Source organism: Ambystoma mexicanum, chromosome 5p (genome assembly GCF_040938575.1).
Source record: "Ambystoma mexicanum isolate Mex_15411 chromosome 5p, UKY_AmexF1_1, whole genome shotgun sequence".
In the NCBI taxonomy this organism is placed as follows: domain Eukaryota; kingdom Metazoa; phylum Chordata; class Amphibia; order Caudata; family Ambystomatidae; genus Ambystoma; species Ambystoma mexicanum.
Genome location: NC_090930.1, coordinates 946,120,778 through 946,142,525, shown reverse-complemented (window position 1 = coordinate 946,142,525; position 21,748 = coordinate 946,120,778). Strand labels below are relative to the sequence as shown.

Below are 21,748 nucleotides of genomic sequence, written 5' to 3'. Positions count from 1 at the left end.
AAAATACCCTGCCTCAGAGGCAGAATCCTCTCGGAGTAGAGCTCTACCTGAGCACAAGGAAAAGATATCTGGAGCTTATGAGCAATAACGTTCAGGAGAGGCCCTCCAAAGGAGGGGGGAGGGTGAAAGATACTAACCTAATCCAATTTCGACAGGTTCAACATACAACCCTCCCTAGGAGCCATTGGCTTGTTCGCAAAAAAAGCTCACGACTCATCAAAGACTGCACTAGCCATAACAATGAAGGCACACGATTATTCAAAGTCAGCATGGTCCATGGGCGCACACAGTTAGGGTCGCATCTAGTTGACGCACCACTGTCACATGTTTAAACATAGACCTCATGGCTCATCAGCAGTTTTCAACAAAGCACTTCTTGTTCATCAACATCTTCCATGAGCACTGGCCCTACAAAACATGCCTTGCCATCCACAAAAACTCACAAGTCCACGGTGCGCTCGTCGACGAAATCTGGGACAGTTAAGTCCCCAACCAATCTCCCTGCGAACAAGTCTACATCGGCAACAAAAGTCACTTCTTCATTGAAAGTGCAAACAGTGAAAATCACTTGGTACCCAGTCGATCGGTTAGTCGACTGGCACGACCGCTCCGTAGACCAAAAGAAAACCTTAATCTGAACACTCCTGGGGGCAAAAGGAAAACGGACACAACTCAAGACTTTCAAACTTCTCCTATATATTTGCCCATCAATTCCGCAAGGGATGCCAAAGGAAATATCAGAGGACAGATAGACCATGACTTTGAGGCTCAATGGGAACTGTTAGATTTCCCTGACACATTTCTTGTGGAAATGGAGATTTAACCTTGTGTAAAGACAGTAATGGGGTGGGGGTTCTGCCATGCAAAAACATGGTTCTCTGAACACGGGAAGATGTTACCCTACACTGGAAGCCCAAAAAGCTTCAGTGTCGCCCAAAAAGAAATTAATGCAGGAGGTTATTGAGATAGTCTCACTCACCTTCAAACTCAATAGAAAAATAAATCCTAGTCAGTCTAGCAGTAGTACTAGGAAGCTCAAAGAAGAGGGGGAATGATTTACAAAAAGAAAATCTCTGAATGAAGCAATTTTAGGGCAACTTTTCCAATCACACAGCACTATGGCATACTGGGGGGAGTGGTGCGTGACAGTTATGGAGTGGAAGTTACACCATAATATTTCTATGGTGGGGGAGCGGCGGCAAAGGGCATGCAAGCGCCCGCCCCTTATACCAGTTTTCTGAGGGACCACCCCTAGAGTCCTCAGAATCGCTAGATCCACTCAGTTCTGTCATTTGTCCAGGTCCTGGGGTTGTGTTTGCAGTGTATCGTTCCAATTATCGGACTATAGGGTCCTGATACTTTGCCAAGACAGAGGAGGATGGACTTGAAGGAGTCGGGGGATCCCCGGGTCACCCCCACTTAGTATCCACCATGAAGCAGATGACTGTGCTAGTGAAGACCATCTCATAGAAGTTAAGAACATAGTACCCTTTAGAGATCCAGCTCAAGGGTGCAGAGGTAAGAGGCTGACTACCAGCTCCAATGTAGTTGTTCTTTCAAGGTTATAGCGCTGGCTGCCATCCCCTATATGAAGCAGAATTACAAATAACTCTGCTCCTGTCGATCCTGGAACTGAAAGCTCACAATGGCCAAGCCTCCTATCATTTCTTCCCACGCGACTCGTGGAGGCCATTCCAGGCTTTCTGAAATCACCTTCAAAAGGGCCACAGTGCCTCCTCTAGACGTGCCACACAAACTCTATTTTCCTACGCGGCCACTCAACAATGCTGCAGTGCGGCCACAAAACAAACATTTTAGTGTGACGAGCTTGGAAAGCCCCTGTCGCGTGAACATCCAAAATAGAACTCAGAGCTTGACCCGTTCTGCAAATCCACACCAGGATGCCAGGCAAGCTCAGCGGCCTGTAGATCAAAGATCCATGCAATCACTTCTCTGCCGAACACCCAGACCATAGACTGGCAGTGAAACAGCAGCAGTTTTACAGCCACCCCTTCACGCTTGTGTATGCTAAAAACTTCCCACACACAGGAATACCTATTCCAAGACCCGAACACAGCAGAGGCAGATAGGAGGAAAGCCAGCTTCTCTCCGGAAGTGCTTGTTGCATACAAGATGACGGAATGCACATATTAGTTTAGTACAACCTACCTACCGCTCGTCGCTCCCAGCGGAACCCATTACAACCAACTACCCACAGGTCCTCCCTAATTCTAAATCCATGCTGCACAGGAATCCCTGGCCAGGAACTATGGATAATCGTTTGGAAGTGGTAGGAACAAAGAGGTTGTTTCGAGAGTAAAGGGAGTTTGAAGAAGGGAAGGACTCGAATGGAGAGGAGCTTTTAAAGCAGAGAGTTAGGTAATTGGCGATAAACATCTTTAGGAGGAGAGTACACGTTATTTTGAGGCTTTAGGGTGAAAGTTATTCTGTGGTGTAGATTGGTGAAAGAGCAGTTGCAGAGGAGGCTGGAAGGAAACCCCTTGAGGAGGGTGGTAGTTACATTCGGGGGGATAGGGGGTGTTTTGGAAAACGAGCGTAGGGACGAGATCTGAAGAACTAGAGGTGTGAGAAAAATTTGAGGAGGAGGTCTGAAAACACAAGGAGAAGGAATGAGATTTGGAGGAGCTGAAGTAGGTTTGTGACTGGTATTCCAAGTAGGAGTGGGCATTGTGGTGAACACAGGAGAGGAATATTGGGAGGTGGTGGTGGTTGTGGAAGAGGAAGAGGCTGGACTAAAATATTTGTGACAATATCCAAAAGAGGTTGGGTGAAATCTCAAAAGTATGTGGTAGTAGAAATGGAGAAGGCGAAAGTAAGTTATCAGCAGGAATTAAGCTACTTTGAGGGACAAAGATGGTGAACAAACCTTTGCAAGGTTTGAAAGTGAGGGGGTGGTGTGCAGAGGAGAAAATAAAGCAAAAAAACGCTTTTTTCGGCTTCCATTCATTTTCCCAGTGAAAGTCAAATTTTATCAAGCCGAAGCTCAAACTGGTGGAGGGAATTGGGCCAAATAGCAAAACACTTCGGCACGAAGCGTTTCCGGGACAGGTTTGTGGTTATTCCGTCCAGTAGTTTTTAAAATATTTGACAGGGAAGAGGGTGCCCCCCTCCCAAAAATGTATAGCTATATCTCCCATGATGCTTTGCAGCAGACAGGCTTTTCAGAAATGAAATTCTGCCTTTTAAAAAAAAAATTCTGCTCGATGCGAGCGATTACTGTGGTAATATCAGGGCAACGGGAAAACAAAAATTGCCAAAAAAGCTATTTGGAGATGGGGATGGGGGGGGGGGAGGGGGAGAGGGAGGTTGAAATCCCATCAGGCTATAGGTGGGGGTGGGGGGGGAGAGGACATCACGGGGAGTTGGAGATGGTCTGGGGAGCCAATTACAGTTCGCACATTTTTGCATTATTGGGGAAATCTTGTGAGATTACTGCGGTAGTAACGCAAGATGCATTAGGCAACGAAAATGTGTCGCGTGAAGCAGAGAGAGAAAGGGAGTGATGGGAGGGGGCCCGGGAGGTAGAAATCAGCTAAGGTGAGTCAGGGGGATGGGGCGGGGGGCTTGGGGAAAAGGAAAGAGGCACATGGGGAATGAAAACTGAGAGGAAAAAATAAATAAATGGGGGGCGGGGTGACATCTGTTGTGATCACATCCCTATTTAGACCACATGTGCGCGCACACACATTTTTAATTCCCTTCCTACAATTTGCCCATATCTTGGACTTCAGTCACTCAAGGGCATACTAATGGGATAAAGGCGCTATATAAATGACAAACTACTACTACATCTACTAGGCAAGGGGAAATGGGTCTTTGTACCAGTGGTCCTGGTTAGCGGGCCCCAAAGGAACCTAGCGGTGCAAAATGTGCCGCAGCCAAATGCCATGGCCAAAGGCCATGACGAGCGGGCTTCAAAGAAACCTAGTGTATTAGAATATACAGTGGTGTATTAGAATATACAGTGGGCATGACCAAAGGGCATGCTCACTGGCCAGGGAAAAAGGCTGTGGCTAGTGGGCCCCAAAGAAACCTACAGGTGGAACATGTATCGTGGCCACGGCTGAAGGCCATGGCTAGTGGCCCTTGAATAAACTATGGTACAGCAAAATCCCTGAAAATCGTTTACAAACCTTACTTAAGGGACAGGTAAGGTGCTCCAATTTAATGCAACAAAACCCTTGAAATTCAGCAAATGTTAAGTGTTGATTATCTTATCTTAACTCTGCTTCTCCCTGTACCCTCGTTGCAAAGCCCGTGAGCACATACATAACAGATGTGATTGACAATAACAAACAAAATTAGAGACCGACAAGATAGCTCAGTGAGTTGAGCGCTTGCAGCTGCAATCTGTGAGAGCTGCAGGTCGCAGGTTCGAATTCCGGCCAGGCCAACTGAGCATTTCATCCGTCCGAGGTTGATAAATGAGTACCAACTACGATTGGGTGATATTTTAAAGCACTTTGGCGTAAGCACAATATATAATAACACATCATTAGATCCTAGGAATCGTCAACAGGGGTGGGGGGTGCCCAGAGTTAAGATAGTCACTTCCCACAACCACTGAAAAGTGTTTTGTTGTGTTAAATCTGATCACCTTAACTGTCCCTTTGCTGAAGTTTTTCCAATCGCATATATATATACAGGCTAAATCAAATTTAAGAATATTTTATATTACCAACATACCCATTTTGAATATATCGGATATTTGCCTTTAATCTCATCCATATGCTTGTCATATACTATTATTATAACTACAATAACAGTTTGAACAAATACATTATACCCACCTTCCCCCTTACTCTACTCCCATTTGTTTTGTGTATGTTCGCTGTTTGTCTACCTGTTTGTTTCCCCATATTTCTTTTTTTTCCAATTCCCCCTAATTTATCTTCGTTGCAGACTGGGTATAATAAGTCATGTTTCATCTTCTACTGCTTCCATAACCTATGCTCGAAGAACTTTGTAAAAACTTTGTAAAATAATACATACTGTTTAATGTTTTAAGCATTATTAACTTCACATATTATTATGGTTATTCTATGTTTATCTTTAACAATTAGTTCCTCTAGTTGTCTGTAACTTGCGAACACATATTATCATTGTTTCTTAAAAAAAATAAAAGCTATTAAAATTAAAAAATATTTTATATTCGTTGATGTTTGAATGGTGTTTATTCTTAATGCAGCTTTGCACTCGCTCTTTAGCACGTTATATACATGGAGCACTTGTCAGCTCTGTTTGTTTACATCTTTAAAAATTTTGCACTGTCGTGTTTGCACTAGTTTACTCATGTACTGCATTTATTTGCTTCATAGTTATTGTTTACATCCTGCTCGTTTTTTGCGCTTGCATAATTGAACCATTTTATGGGGAGCTCTTAATGAAGGCCCCTATACTAGGCACGAAGGTTTTGTAGACTCCCTTCTCCCTCTTATTTCATGTGTTCTTAATATTATCCACATGTGCTATTGATTTATCCATGTAGTCACATTGTATTTATGATTGAAATTTGATTTTTTGTTTTTGCTCAATTGCTGCTATATCTGAATGTCACCTATGCTTGACGTACTAAGATTTTATTGATTATGTACTAGCACTTTATTTGTCTTGATATTGTCGTCTTTGCCTGCTGCTGTACTTAAATGCTCGGGCATACTCATGCAAGCAGTTTAGTGGCAATGGACTGTGGAACTGACAGTCGTCTATCCAGAGACCCATTTTCTAGCGACTGAAGTTTGAGGCACTTGCCTCCTTTTTGCTAATAAGAATTGTATTACCGATGGATATCGACTGATTGTTCACCAAAGTTGTTCAAGAATTCTTGAACATCATTTCTATTACTAGTTAGAGATGTTATATTCTGACATTAGGTAAAACGAATATGTTTCTAAGGGATCAGACACTAGTCTGAGATGGCCGACCTGTAAGACCATTGTGATCCCAGAGCTTGAGCAGTATCACATGATTACTGGGTGAACAGGAAGTTAAGATATCCACAACTTTATTTAAACTACGCAAACAAAAAACATATATTACAGCCTGAAGAAGCCCGAGTCGCAGGTGTAACGCGTGGCGATATTCATTTTTTTTTTTTTTTTTTTTTTTTTTTTTTTGCTGCCTGCGGATATAATTCATGTACTTGCCAGGATTTTAAATAGCAGTCCTGAGATGTTTGGTCTGTTAATATTTATGATTTAATAAACGTACAGCTTTTTGTTGTGCTTTTTGTAACCCTTCCCCATGTGTGCGTCGGTTGTTTTTCAGCGCTGGGGGCTGTTAACTTTCTATCACAGTTGAACAGCCCGACATTGTGTATATGTATATATATTTCTGAGGCTTGTGGAATCTGCTTAGATCACATGCTGTGCATAGGCCGACATCTAGTGGAAGCTGCAGAGTATTTGTTTTTTGAAACTCGAAAATGGGCGTCGACACAGGGCGTGCCAGTAATACTATCCCTAGTGTGACGTCCACTGTACCCATGATTCTTCACGTGTCTAGGACCCTCAGATTGTTTTTTTCCGCCATACTTGTCGGAAGCATTCTGCGGAGTTCCCTGGCTTTTAGCCATAATTTTGCAAATAGTATAACATTTCCCCGTTTCTTCCATTCCCACGTTGAGTCACCGAATTTCGGAGCTCGACGCCGGCCCGGAGAAGAAAACAACCGTCGAGAGCTGCATGACGGACATTGGGCCTCAGAAGGCCTCTGGCCTCGGCCCTGGCCTTGGAAGGCCTCTGGCCTCGGCCCTTGAAGTAGGGAGAGTGGGGGGTGGTACACACTCTACACTCACATATATTTATATTCCTACACACCCTAGCCCACTGCCACATGGTGCGTGTATGGTGGGTACCCCTTTCCAATTTTGCCGCAAGTGCAACCGCAAGTACCCTTGGGTTGACAGACGGCCACCTGTAACCTCTGCTTGCCGAGGGACCACCCCGAGACGAACTGCAGAGCGTGTAGCCGCTTCAAGGCTAAGACTCTAAAGGACCGTTCGACCAAACGTTGGGCCCACCACGCCAGGCAACGAGAGGCCATGGAAGCGGAGGGCACCTTCAGTGATGGCAGTGACGCCGTACTATCGGACGGTGAGGGCAACGTGGCATCGAAAGACAGCCAAGCGCAAGTCCCCGACCTCGGAAGGTTGTCCGGCAGGGCAGCTATGGGAACACACCCGGCGACGCGAGCGCTACCCACATCACTTCCACTAAAGACTCGAAGTCCAACCGAGACTCGACGCGCGGGTCGAGTTCTCGGAAAGAGGCACACAAACGGTCCACCTAATCGGTGTCCTCTGGGCGTTCTCGGTCAAGATCGCCACATGACAAAAGGCAACCATCCACTGTTGCCAAAAGTGCCTCACTCACCAAAGTTATGGAGGTACGATCGTCGGAAGACGAAGCCAACCTCCATCCCCAGGCCGCACTCCAGGAGTCGGCGTCGGCAGACCGCTCGACATCTGCTCCCGGAGCCCAACGTCCTCACTCTAAGGAAAGAGACTCTACCCCTGAATCTCGGCGCCAGACGTCAAAAATCTCTGAGAAGGTGAAAACGCCAGGGAAGCACTCTTCCACTCATGGGGATGGGGGAAAACATCTCAGCCTTCTTCAACACCTCTGCTATATAAAGACAGTGCTAAGTATTCTGATATACAGCTAGCCAAGACCCCTGCACAAGCCCATAGGTCCAGTCAGGCCACAGCAGGAAAACCCTCCCAGGAAAGGGTAATCCCCAGCTCCAAAGAATGGTCCAGTGAGGATATAGACAGTTATGTCTAGAATGTCATCCCTAGCAGACTTCTGTGCTAAGAACCCAGATCACTCCCTCTCCTGCACCCCTGACGGGGCTACTCCATCAGGGTCTAGGGACACGCAACCCCCTGGTAAGAAACCTCGAGTTGAGGCACCAACGCAAACTCGGTCTTCTGACCCTTTCTACGTACAGCCATACACTCAGTATAGTGAGGATCCACTGCTGTCGGCATGAATCACTCCTCTATTGAAAAAGGAAAACCTTGATCCAGCCAGCAATGACAACTACAGGCCCATAACCAATGTGCCCTATGTGCTCAAGATACTTGACAAACTTGCCTACTTACAGCTACAGGCCCATGTTGAAAAACACAACATCTTGGGTACCCGTCAGTCGGGATACAGAGCTTGTCACGGGACTGAGACAGCTATGTTGGATCTCAAATCTACACTTGCCAGCATAGCTAATAAAAACCAAGCTGCTTTGCTCATGCTATTGGACCTCTCCGCAGCCTTTGACCTGGTTGATCACAGCTTACTGGTGTCAAGGCTCGGAGAGGTCACCAACTGCTCTGCTATTGCATCCAAATGGATTGCTTCCTTTCTGGGTCCCAGAATGGTAAGGGTTTGCATCGGTGATAATCAATCTTCTCCAATCTTGCAGACTTGTGGAGTTCCTCAGGGCTCCTGTCTGTCGCCGCTGCTCTTCAATCTTTACATCCGGCCCCTTCTTGATCTCCTGAACAAATTAGGAGTACAATATACAAATTACGCCGATGATACTCAGGTTGTTATACAGCTGAGTGGCTCATATAGCAGTGACACGGAAACCATCAACAAAATATACAAAGCCATACAAGATTGGATGGCCTGCAATTCTCTTGCCTTGAACGATAAAAAGACCAAACTCCTTATCGTGGCATCTAAAAACACTCGAGCGAAACTTGATTCTAACTACGACAGTTTCCACATAGCCAATAACGCCATTATCGTTCAAAAGAAAGTTAAGACATTAGGAGTAGTTCTTGATGAAAAACTCTCCATGAAATCTCATGTTTCCAGCATTAAATCCAGCTGTGGTCTTATAAACAAGAGAATAAGATATATTCGACCATTCATCTCAGAAGAGAACTGTGCTCTTTTGTCCACTGCCCTGGTTAATTCAAGATTGGAATATTGTTACAGTCTCTTACCGGGCACCTCGGTCTCTAATATCCGATCTCTACAAGTGGCGCAGAATAATGCCGTGCGTAACATTTTCAATCAGTCTCGTCGCACACACATTTCCACCTTCAGGAAAAAACTCCACTGGCTTCCAGTCAAACACCGCATAACACAAGATGCTTACCACGACCCACAAATGCCTCAGTCTAAGCAGCCCCATCTATCTGTCATCCTGCATTAGCACCAAACCCAATGTGAGGAACCTTCGCTCTTTCTCTGCGATCATTCTCAAACATCCTAAATTCAGGACAGCCAAATTTGGAGGTACTACCCTTGATGCTCAGGGTCCCCTTCTTTGGAACACACTTCCAGCAAGGATACGGCAGATCCAAAGCTATACTGTGTTCAAACGTCCTATAAAGACTCACTAGTTCAACTTGGAATAATCTGATTCTTCTATCCTTCTGTCTTCATGCCTGTTGTGTTCGTCATTGTTTTGTTCTGTGTGCGCCCTGATGGCGCGTTACAAAAATTAAAATAAATAAATATAATACGAGGATCCAGAATTGGTAACATTGGACGACCAAACTGGGGTGGAATACTATGGGGATGACGAGGACCAAGAGGAGGAGGAGGAGGAGGAGGAGGAAGATGACCCAGAAGTCTACAGAATAGACTCCCCAGTAGGCAAAGAACCTCAGGTTACCGACTCACCAATCAATAACCAACCTCTCCTAAATGAGGTTTTGTCTAGAGCGGCAGAACACTTCCGCATAGACACTCAGGGAGCACAGGAGGAGAGGGACTTTGACGAGCAACTAGTAGGAGAAAAGAAACCCATTGCCCAGGCCATCCCTATTCTCAAGTCTATACAAAGGAGAATTGATCCTTCCCTTCTCAATCCTAACCTCACCAGGGCGGTAAACCCCAGAATCGAAAAAATTGTTCAGGACAGCCCAATCGGACCTGCTTTACATAAAGGGGCAACTGAAACCTGACTACCTGGTAGTGACTAATACCCAGAAGAGGGCGGGAACACCCCGATCTTCGTCTGAGGCTCCCCCCGACAAGGAGAGCAAAAAGATCTACGGGTTGGGAAGGAAGGTAGCCTCCACTTGCGCCTACCAGGCAAGGATTGCCAACTCCACCACCCCGTTGGCTAGTTACAACTGCCACCAGTGGGAGCAAGTTGCTGCACTTATCGACTCTGCACCGGAACCTTTAAAGGGCCAGTTGGCACAGGTTGCATCGTTAAGGCAACCTTTTATGCTGCGGATAACGCCGGCAGGCTAATAGCAGAGAGCACTGTCATTAAGAGGCATGCTTGGTTAAGACAGTCAGGGTTTAAACCCGAGACACAAGCATCCTTAATCGACATACCGGTGGAGCTTAATCTATTGCTTGGCAAGGCGGTAGAGGACGCATTAAAAAATGCCAAAGATGAGTAAAATCTGAAATCCCTGGGACAGTTGACCAACAAACCCCTAATCAAAGAGGGTATGGCAATTTTTGTCGCCCATGCGGCCAAAATTCACAAAGAGGCTCCAACTACTCTCGGGGGCAGGGTACATCATGGGGTAACAACCAGCAGTCTACCCAGAGTTACAACAGGGGAAACAAGAGGGGCCGTGGTAAGGGAAGAGGCAGCCCCAGCAGAGGCGGCACTCCTCCCGCAAAACAGTGACGCCGAGATCAGGATCCCTTCCCACGCATCTCCAGTAGGGCGACGCATTACGAACTTCACTCAAGCTTGGGAAGGGATCACATCAGACAGATGGGTGCTTTCCACAGTGTCCGCAGGATACTGCATAGAACTGCTTGAGTGTCCCCGAAACCACCCCCCACGACAAAAAGTACATTCCTTGGACCACCAGAAGATCCTCCACGAGGGGATGTCAGTCTTCTAGAAAAGGACGCAATCAAACTCGTCCCAGTCAAATAGGTAAACAAGGGTATTTATTCAACTTACTTCCTTGTGCCAAAAAAAGGTCTGACAATGCGCCCAGTTTTAGACTTGCGCCCTGCAAGCAAGTATGTTAAGCCCCAAACGTTTTGCATGACTACTCTCCAAGAGGTAATCCCCCTCCTAAAAAAGGGGGATTACATGGCAACATTGGACATGAAAGATGCCTATTTTCATATTTCCATGTTCCCAGCGCACAGAAGATTCTTGCGCTTCAAGGTGGACGGTCGGCACTACCAGTTCAAGGTGCTGCCCTTCAGTATAGCCTCGGCTCCAAGGGTATGCACCAAGGTTCTGGCGGTGGTGGCGGCACACCTACGCAGGGAGGCAATCCCAGTGTACCCTTACCTGGACGACTGGCTCATCACGGGGGAGACCCCAGTAATTTGCAGTTCAAACATTCAGAGAACGATCGACCTCCTCTTAGAATTGGGTTTCTCCATAAACGAGAAAAAATCAAGCCTGGTGCCAAGCACCTCCAAACAGTTCCTAGGAGCTGTACTAAACACTCAAGAGGAGTTGGCCTTTCCATCGGAGGAAAGAATTCGGAATCTACTACTGCAAATTCCTCTATATCTGCCCGGTCGCCAGAGAACGGTGCGCAAAGCGATGCGTTTGTTAGGCATGATGGCGTCATGTATTTACCTGGTCCCAAACGCACGCCTGCGCATGCGTCCCATGCAAGAATGGTTGGCGAAACGGTGGTCTCAGGCAAGTGATCAGTGGGACGATCTAGTGGTCGTTTCGCCAACACTGGTACAAAGTCTTCACTGGTGGACAAGAGAAAACCTGTCAACGGGGAAACCCTTTTTACGATCCAGAAGTACAGGCTGTAGTCACTACAGATGCATCCCCGTCAGGGTGGGGAGCACACCTCCTTCACCACACAGCTCAGGGTCTGGTCTCACACAGTGGCCAAGAATCATATCAGTCTGCTAGAGCTTCTGGCAGTATTCAGAGCGCTTCGAGCCCCACCTGTTGAACCGGTCAGTGCAGATCTTAACAGACAGCATGACAGCGATGTTCTACCTAAACAAGCAGGGAGGGACTTGTTCGCCAAATCTGTCCAAGCTTGCCCAGAAAATGTGGATATGGGCACTCAGACGGAACATTTACCTGTCATCTCAACATGTTCCAGGGGATCTCAATTCACTAGCAGACGCCTTGAGCAGAGATCCTCTCCCAAAAGAACACTAGTGGTCTCTACACAGAGAAGTCGTAGAAGACATCTTCTCACAGTGGGGTTTCCACACTATAGACCTATTCGCCACAAGCGAAAACAGACAATGCCCAGACTTCGCATCCAAACGCCCTGTGGACCAACTGGTCAGGGAGGTTTGCTTACGCTTTTCCACCAACTCCTCTAATGAGGAAGGTGGTCAACAAGATGCACAGAGAATCGATGACGCTCATCCTAGTTGCTCCCATGTGGCCGAGACTATTGTGGTTCCCACACCTGCGCTGGCTAGCATCATACGAACCCATCAGACTCCCGTGCTGGTACAACCTACTATCCCAGCACCAGGGTCAAACAGTGCATTCTCAACCCAGCTCAATGAACTTGGCAGCATGGCTCCTGAAGTCATAGAGTTTGGACACCTCAACTTACCACAGAGGTGCATGGACATCCTAAAGGAATCCTGGAAGCCTAACACTAGGCACTGTTATTTTGACAAATGGAAATGATTTGTTATCTGGTGCCAGAATAAACAAATCAACCCAGTTGATAGCACTCCTTACACTATTGTCACCTACATGCTCCACCTGCTGGATGCAGGGTTGGTATTTAATTCACTAAAGGTACACCTGGCAGCTCTGTCCGCATACACCACCTCCCATAACAGGGTACCAGTGGTTAAAGCCTTCACGGAAGGGGTAAAGAGACTCCACCCTCCAATTTCTAACCCACCACCAGGAAGGGACCTTAATGTGATTCTGGCTAAACTCATGGGCCCCCCATTCGAGCCCATGCATAAAAGCTGTCTCAAAGAACTGGCATATAAAACTGCCTTCTTAGTAGCCATTACATCGATAAGAAGGGTCAGTGAAATTTAGGCTCTGTCAGTGCAGGATCCTTTCTTTACTGTACATAAAGATAAACTGGTTTTACGAACACACCCTAGGTTTTCACCTAAGTTTATTTCTAAATTCCACGTTAACCAGTCCATTGAGCTTCCAACATTCTTCCAAGAACCCCAAAGCTCTGCTGAGGTGAAACTACACACCCTAGATGAGCGTAAGGCGGTCCTATAATATGTAGACAAGACCAGGCCGCTAAGGAAAACAGACCAAATGTTTGTCTCCGTAGCTACAGGCAGATGTCATGATGCCTACCTCCAAGGAGCCAGGTCCAACCCAGCAACCCCAGAGGCAGGCATCATTCCCCCCAGGGTAGTGCCAGCGGGCCCAAGCTGGGGCCCTTTGGACACAGTCCTGGCACCTTAGGCGCCAGGCTCCTGTTGGACCCCTGTCCTGGCGCCTTAGGCGCCAGGATCATAAAGCTAGACATGTGTTCAAGTGTTTTAATGTGCACTTACCTGATGCAGACCATGCTGCTACATCCATGCCCTCTTGAGGCCTGAATGGAACTACTTTACCTGTGGGACTACTTTCCACCTGGGTGTGGTCGGAGAAGGATACATACCTGATCGGTGTAAGGATACATGCCTGGAACTTCTTCCAAAGCTATTTAAACCACGCCCGATCAGCAACTCACGCTTCGCGTTGTTCTGCTCCTCGCAGCTGGACGCTCACCGTGTCAGCTCCTGCATCTGGACTTCAGCCACGCCTGTCAGCATCCTGGGTCGCCTGCAAAGGGAGATAAGAGAGAATTGGGGAGAAAGAAGGCCTTACCTGCTAAAGCTGCATCACGGGGACATCACACCGACGACCCTGAAAGGGAAGACATCATTTTAAATGCATTTCGCTTCGATCGCTGCAGCGCTGCATTTCACCCACCTTTCCTGGGCGCCTCCATCTTCAGCAGCGATCATCCGGATCCGCACCCACTTCCCAGAGCCTAGAGAGAAAAGACAAGAAAACAAGGTGAGAGAAGGAAGGGAAATAGGAAAAGCTCAGTTTCCTTCTAAGACTTACCTGTTGGGTCATTCCCATTTCATTTCGGGTCCTGCCGCTTCCTGGCATTCCGGACCCCGGCCCCAATGGGGAAAAAAGACAAAGACATTGAATGAGCGAATGCAAAGACATTACCTGAACGCTCATCGAGAACTTACACTTCGGGTCGGCGCCATATCTCCGTCATTCCGAACCCCGGCCCCTAAGGGGAAAAAGACATAAGCATTAGCGCTTGCTGCAATAAGACAATGAACATTATTATTAAGCTTGAACTTTTGAACTTCCAACAGAACTCTTACAGCGCCTCACCTGAATAGTCAAGCTTATTTTGAACTTCCATCAAACCTCAATCCAGTGAAGTAACTGGGTTTCAACGCGCCCCTGCATCAGAAGCAGGATGGAGAACTCATCCTTCCAGACCCTAAGGTGAGACTTCACGGGGAATCGTGGAAGGGTATCGAGGAGGGATGGAAGGGAGTGGGAGGCTTGAGCATCATTCCGTCAGTAGGTAATACTCCCTTTTCACGCACAGGGGAATATTCCTGCGAGCCAGAAAAGCCAGAGTAGAGGGGCCCTTCCTGTCCATCATCAGAGTCCTGCGCTTCACCATTGAAGAAGCATCAGCACTCGAAGCCAGACCTGTGCCTCCGTGGGAATCAGGTGAGCGTGACAGAACGCGAAGCCTACCCACAATTTCCCACCCGGGCGCTATGGAGACTTCCGAGACAGATCAGCTGGCCCAGCTTTTTGGGGAATTACGGGCAGAAGTGCACTCAGCCCGCCAGGAGACCAACGCTCTCAAAAGAGAACTGATCCTATCCAAGGAAAGAACTGATGACCTGGCCAAAAGGTTATTGCAGGCCCAGGCAGGGCACACTCCTTTACCTAATTCCGGAGGTACTTCCACATCAATGGGTTTGAATAACCCGGTACAAATCAATCTACCTGGACACATGCCTTTGGCCCTGCCTGAACGTTTTGCGGGGGATCCCAAGAAATATGCCGTCTTTATGAACCAATGTCGTTTACACTTTCTATGCAGACCCGGGGCCTTCCCTAACGACCAGACCAAGGTAGCCTTTATACTATCTTACCTCAGTGGCAGTGCTGCCGATTGGTCTATTCCATTGGTAAATCAGGATGATCCCATTCTCCAGGATTTTCAGGGCTTCCAGGCCAGCATGGAAAGATTGTTTGCTCGACACTCTCAAGGACAGGCCCTTGATAACGAACTGCTCTCCTTACGACAAGGTAATCAGGATCTCCTGTCCTACGTTGCCACCTTTAATAGACTGGTTGTGGAAACTGGATGGCCAGAAAACAAAAGGATCACATTGTTTCATCGAGGCCTGCGCGGAGAGCTTAAGGATGTTCTAGCTCAGATAGTAGATCCACCCCAGGTCTGCGCAGACTACATAGACTTGGTGGTTCAACTTGATCACAGACTTCAAAATAGAAAAGCAGATTGGTTCAAGTACGAAACCCGAATACCGATCAAAACCCACGCTAACTCCAACAGTACCGACATATCCGAACCTATGCAAATCGGCGGTGTTAAAGGACCATTAACGCAGAAGGAACGAGAGAGAAGGCGGCAAATGCAACTTTGTCTGTATTGCGGGATATCCGGTCACTTTCTTAGGAAATTGTCCGGTTAAACCACCTAAGAAGGTGTTTGGAGCCACTGATAACGATTTATTGACACCTGATTCGGGAAACGACCTAGCCCGACAAGCGTAGGGGTCCGCTTGCCGAGCTTGAAAACAAACTCTTTGACCTCGCATTTTGTCATGCCAATGGTGCTCGTGGACCCAAAACAGCCTCAGCAGTTGCATGCTGTAAAAGCATACATCGACAGTGGAGCTATTGGAAACTACATAGACAGTGAATTGGCTTCCAGGATTAAGCTCCCTCTCCGCCCGAAAGTAACCCAAGATGTCATTACTACAGTAGATGGAACCGAAATAGCCTCAGGGCCTGTAACGCATTCCACTGTTGAAATGACAATGGTGGGTCAGGATGGACATCGGGAAGCAATCGTGTTTGATGTGATCAAGGCCCCACAATTTCAAGTAATTCTTGGAATTCCTTGGTTAGAAACACATAATCCCAGAATCGACTGGCGAGCAAAGAAGATAAGTTTTTCTGATTGTGAACCAACTTGTTATCCAAAAAATCCAGTTATGGGTCTAGCCTCAGCAACTTCTATCCCTGTACAGCTACCGTCAGAATACCAAGACGTTTTTCAGAAGGAACAGGCTAACACGTTACCTCCCCATCGGTCTTATGATTGCCAAATCGATCTGGTACCCAATGCTCAACTACCTTGTAGTAGGATTTATGCTCTTACGGAACCTGAGAACCTGCATTTGCGTCAGTATTTAGATCAGTACCTAGCCAATGGTTTTATTCGCCCGTCCAAGTCTCCTGTCTCCTCAGCTCTGTTCTTCGTGCCGAAAAAAGAGGGCGACCTTAGAACATGTATAGACTATTGCGCCCTAAATCAAATAACGATTAAGAATCGTTATCCTCTGCCCCTGATCCCTGAGCTTATCGACCAGGTGAAAGACGCTTGTGTGTACACCAAGTTAGATTTCCAAGGAGCTTATCACCTGGTGCGTATAAAAGAAGGCGACGAATGGAAGACTGCATTCCGCACCAAATTTGGGCTCTTCGAATATCAGGTGATGCCCTTCGGTTTGTGCAATGCACTTGCCGCCTTTCAGTACTTTATGAATGATGTTCTTCGGGAACTTGTCCATGTCTGTCTGTGTCATTGTTTATATTGGCGACATCCTGGTGTACTCTTCTTCAGAATCCGATCACAGAAAACATGTTAGGGCAGTTCTTGAGAAATTGCGCCAGCACAGACTATTTGCAAAGCTCGAAAAATGCGTTTTTCATACCACAGAAGTTGAGTTTCTCGGATTCATCCTGACACCTCAAGGAGTCCGAATGGACTCACGAAAGGTGGACGCCATCCTCAAATGGCCATCTCCTAGCTCGGTGAAGGGAGTTCAGAGCATGCTCGGCTTCGCCAATTTCTATCGAAGATTCATTCCGGAATTTTCCCGAACAGTCCAACCCATCACAGCTCTCCTAAAGAAAAACAAACGCTTTGAATGGACTCTTGAGGCCGAACAAGCCTTTCAGGACCTGAAAACCAAATTCACCTCTGCACCTGTATTGAAGCACCCGCACCCAGATCTCCCTTACATTGTGGAAACCGACGCATCCAGTTCGGCCATGGGAGCTGTCCTGTCGCAAAGAGACCCAGAAACTAACCAACTACACCCTGTGGCCTTTTGGTCCAGGAAATTTTCTCCTCCTGAAATCAAGTACGCAATTACCGACAAGGAGTTACTGGCTATTAAATCTGCTTTCAAGGCTTGGCGTCACTACCTTCTCGGGGCAAGACACACCATCACCGTAATTACGGACCACAGAAATTTACAATATTTAAAGACGGCCAAAGCTCAATCTTCACGACAACTCCGATGGGCTCTATTCTTTGCGGAATTTGATTTCGTAATTACCTATCGCCCTGGCTGCAAGAATGGTAAAGCAGACGCCTTATCCCGGATTGGCATGGAAGAACCCAATTCGAGTTTAGAACCTGTGCCAATCATACCTGAACAAAGAATCTTAGGCCTAACTTCATTGCAAACTATTGAGGACATCCAAACGCAAGTAAAACAACTTCTAGACTTCAGCCTTACTGGAATGGAGTCAAAGGGGTCCTCATTACACCGTTAAGGATGATTTACCCTACTTCCAGGAGCGGTTGTTTCTGCCAAGTAAAGAATTGCAAGAACTTGTTATTGCCCATCATCATGAATCATTAATGGAAGGACACCCTGGTATCGCTAAAACAGAGGAAAAAATCAAACGCCACTTCTGGTGGCCTTCTTGGAGAAAAGACATAGTCTTTTGTATTGTCTTGCGGAATTTGTGCCCAAAACAAGGGTCAAAAGAAAAGGCCAGCCGGCCTACTTCAACCCTTGGATATTCCACCGGCCCCATGGCACACCTTGTCAATGGACTTTATAACTGACCTGCCTCCTTGTGCTGGTTACAACACTATCCTTGTAATTGTGGATCTATTCTCCAAAATGGCCCACTTTATTCCTTTAAAAGGTTTGCCTTCAGCTTCCACCTTGGCCAAGGAATTTCTGGAGAATATAGTTTGCATACATGGTTTTCCTTCCATATTAGTCTCGGATCGTGGAAGTCAATTTATCTCCCATTTTTGGAAGAAATGTTGCCAACTAGCACAAATAGATGTGCGGTTATCCAGCAGCCACCACCCCCAGACCGACGGACAAACCGAGAGAACCAATCAGACTCTCGAGCAATATCTTTGGTGCATGTTACACCAATCCGAGTTAAATTGGAAAGACATCCTTTGGATCGCAGAATATGCATACAACAATTCAGTGCATTCTGGAACCGGACAAACTCCTTTTTATACTTTGTATGGTCACCATCCTCGGACCTCTGACCTAGATCCACCTCTGACCCTGGAAATGCCTGCAGTAAATCTGCATTCCACAATAACCCGAGCCTTCAAAGAAGCTGCAACTCATTTACAGCAAGCCAAGAAAAAGTATAAAGAAAATGCTGATTTGCACCGAAGTAAAACTCCTCCTTACCAAGTAGGAGACCAGGTATGGCTAGCAACGAAACATTTACCCGTCAAGGGCCCGTGAACCTTCAATCCCAGATTCATAGGACCTTATCCCATCAAGGCTATAATCAATCCCGTGGCCTTTAAACTGGATTTACCGTCTAACATGAGTATTCATCCAGTTTTTCATGCATCACTTTTGAAGCCAGTACAACCAGGGACCCGACTGTCCAAGCCTCCAGACCCAGTTCAAATTGAAGGGGAATTAGAATTCGAAGTTAAAGACATTTTAGACTCCAAGGTGTTAAAGTCAAAACTCTTCTATCTTGTTGACTGGAAGGGATATGGACCTCCAGGAGAGATCGTGGGAGCCTAGTAACCATGTTCACGCACCTCGATTAATACAAAGGTTCCACCAGAGATTTCCGAACAAGCCGAAACCCCCAGAGGGAACAACCTTGGGAGGGGCCTTGAGGGGGAGTACTGTCATGATGCCTACCTCCAAGGAGCCAGGTCCGACCCAGCAACCCCAGAGGTAGGCATCATTCCCCCCAGGGAAGTGCCAGCGGGCCCAAGCTGGGGCCCTTTGGACACAGTCCTGGCGCCTTAGGCGCCAGGCTCATGTTGGACCCCTGTCCTGGCGCCTTAGGCGCCAGGCTCATAAAGCTAGACATGTGTTCATGTGTTTTAATGTGCACTTACCTGATGCAGACCATGCTGCTACATGCAGGCCCTCTAGAGGCCTGAATGGAACTACTTTACCTGTGGGAGTACTTTTCACCTGGGTGTGGTCGGGGAAGGATACATACCTGATCGGTGGAAGGATACATGCCTGGAACTTCTTCCAAAGCTATTTAAACCACGCCCGATCAGCAACTCACGCTTCGCGTTGTTCTGCTCCTCGCAGCTGGACGCTCACCGTGTCAGCTCCTGCATCTGGACTTCAGCCACGCCTGTCAGCATCCTGGGTCGCCTGCAAAGGGAGATAAGAGAGAATTGGGGAGAAAGAAGGCCTTACCTGCTAAAGCTGCATCACGGGGACATCACACCGACGACCCTGAAAGGGAAGACATCATTTTAAATGCATTTCGCTTCGATCGCTGCAGCGCTGCATTTCACCCACCTTTCCTGGGCGCCTCCATCTTCAGCAGCGATCATCCGGATCCGCACCCACTTCCCAGAGCCTAGAGAGAAAAGACAAGAAAACAAGGTGAGAGAAGGAAGGGAAATAGGAAAAGCTCAGTTTCCTTCTAAGACTTACCTGTTGGGTCATTCCCATTTCATTTTGGGTCACTTCCTGGCATTCCGGACCCCGGCCCCAATGGGGAAAAAAGACAAAGACATTGAATGAGCGAATGCAAAGACATTACCTGAACGCTCATCGAGAACTTACACTTCGGGTCGGCGCCATATCTCCGTCATTCCGAACCCCGGCCCCTAGGGGGAAAAAGACATAAGCATTAGCACTTGCTGCAATAAGACAATGAACATTATTATTAAGCTTGAACTTTTGAACTTGCAACAGAACTCTTACAGCGCCTCACCTGAATAGTTAAGCTTATTTTGAACTCCCATCAAACCTCAATCCAGTGAAGTAACTGGGTTTCAACGCGCCCCTGCATCAGAAGCAGGATGGAGAACTCATACTTCCAGACCCTAAGGTGAGACTTCACGGGGAATCGTGGAAGGGTATCGAGGAGGGTTGGAAGGGAGTGGGAGGCTTGAGCATTATTCCGTCAGTAGGTAATACTCCCTTTTCACGCACAGGGGAATATTCCTGCGAGCCAGAAAAGCCAGAGTAGAGGGGCCCTTCCTGTCCATCATCAGAGTCCTGCGCTTCACCATTGAAGAAGCATCAGCACTCGAAGCCAGACCTGCGCCTCCGTGGGAATCAGGTGAGCGTGACAGCAGAGAGGGAGATTGCATCTCTAAAGATACCATCTCTAAGTGGATTATGAATTGTATCCAGCTGTGTTACTCCCTTTCTGAAAAAACTCTGCCTTTCACGCCAAGAGCCCACTCTACAAGAGGTATTGGCGCTACTCTGGCTTTCATTGCAAATGTACCCCTTGACACCATTTGCAAAGCAGCTACTTGGAGCTCTATTCACACTTTTACTCAGCACTACTGCATTGACACTCATTCCAAGACAGATACCCAAGTGGGACAAGCGGTTCTAAGACATTTATTTGCTCATGACCCTTCTCACATCCCACCTCCCTCTTCTAACACTGCTCGCTAATCTATGCACAGCATGTGATGTAAGCAGATTCCACAAGCCTTAGAAGGGATACATTACTCATCGTAATCGTATTTCTGATGCTTGTATCTGCTTAGATTCACATGTGACCCACCCTTCCTCCCCTCTGAGAGAATGCGCATGGATGCTGGTAGTCTTATCTTTCTTTCTATCTATCTGCTTGGATAATCTGTACTCACACTACTCCCCATACTACCTCATGTCCGAAAAAATACAATCTGAGGGTCCTGGACGCGTGAGGGATCATGGGTACAGTGGACGTCACACTAGGGATAGTATTACTGGCACGCCCTGTGTCGACGCCCATTTTCGAGTTTCGAAAAACAAACTAGTACTCCGCAGCTTCCGCTAGATGTCGGCCTATGCACAGCATGTGAATCTAAGCAGATACAAGCATCAGAAATAAGATTACGGTGAGTAATGTATCCCATATATATAATTTCTGAGGCTTGTGGAATCTGCTTAGATAATTAAACGTCATGCTTGGCTTCGCCAATCCGGTTTTAAACAGGAGACGCAAGAAACGCTGTTAAATATGCCTGTTGAACCCAACGTCCTCTTTGGAAAGGCAGTCGAGGACGCTCGTAAGTCTGCAAAGGACGAGTAATTTGCACTGAAGTCCTTAGAACTGATAAACCCTCAGGGCAAAGAGGGAATGGTAATTTTCATCGCTTTAGTGGACAAAATTCCCACAGGGGTTCAGGATAAAGGTCATCCTGGGGTAACAATCATCAAGGCCAGGCCTCCCAGTTTTACCCAAGGGGACAGCAACGATCTCGCGGCCGAGGGAGGTCCTCCACTTCTAGAGGTGGAGGAAATCCTCCAAAACATTGACAACCCGCTTAAGGTGGCCTCTCATGCCTCTCCAGTAGGAGGGCGCA

At 47.2% G+C, this 21,748-nt stretch overlaps 1 protein-coding gene across 1 annotated transcript in view; it reads left to right on the top strand.

The window, feature by feature from the left end:
• The window catches only part of NDUFV2 (NADH:ubiquinone oxidoreductase core subunit V2), a 359,438-nt gene that overhangs the window by 231,879 nt on the left and 105,811 nt on the right, over positions 1-21,748 (top strand). The gene's annotated exons all lie outside the window — the stretch shown is intronic.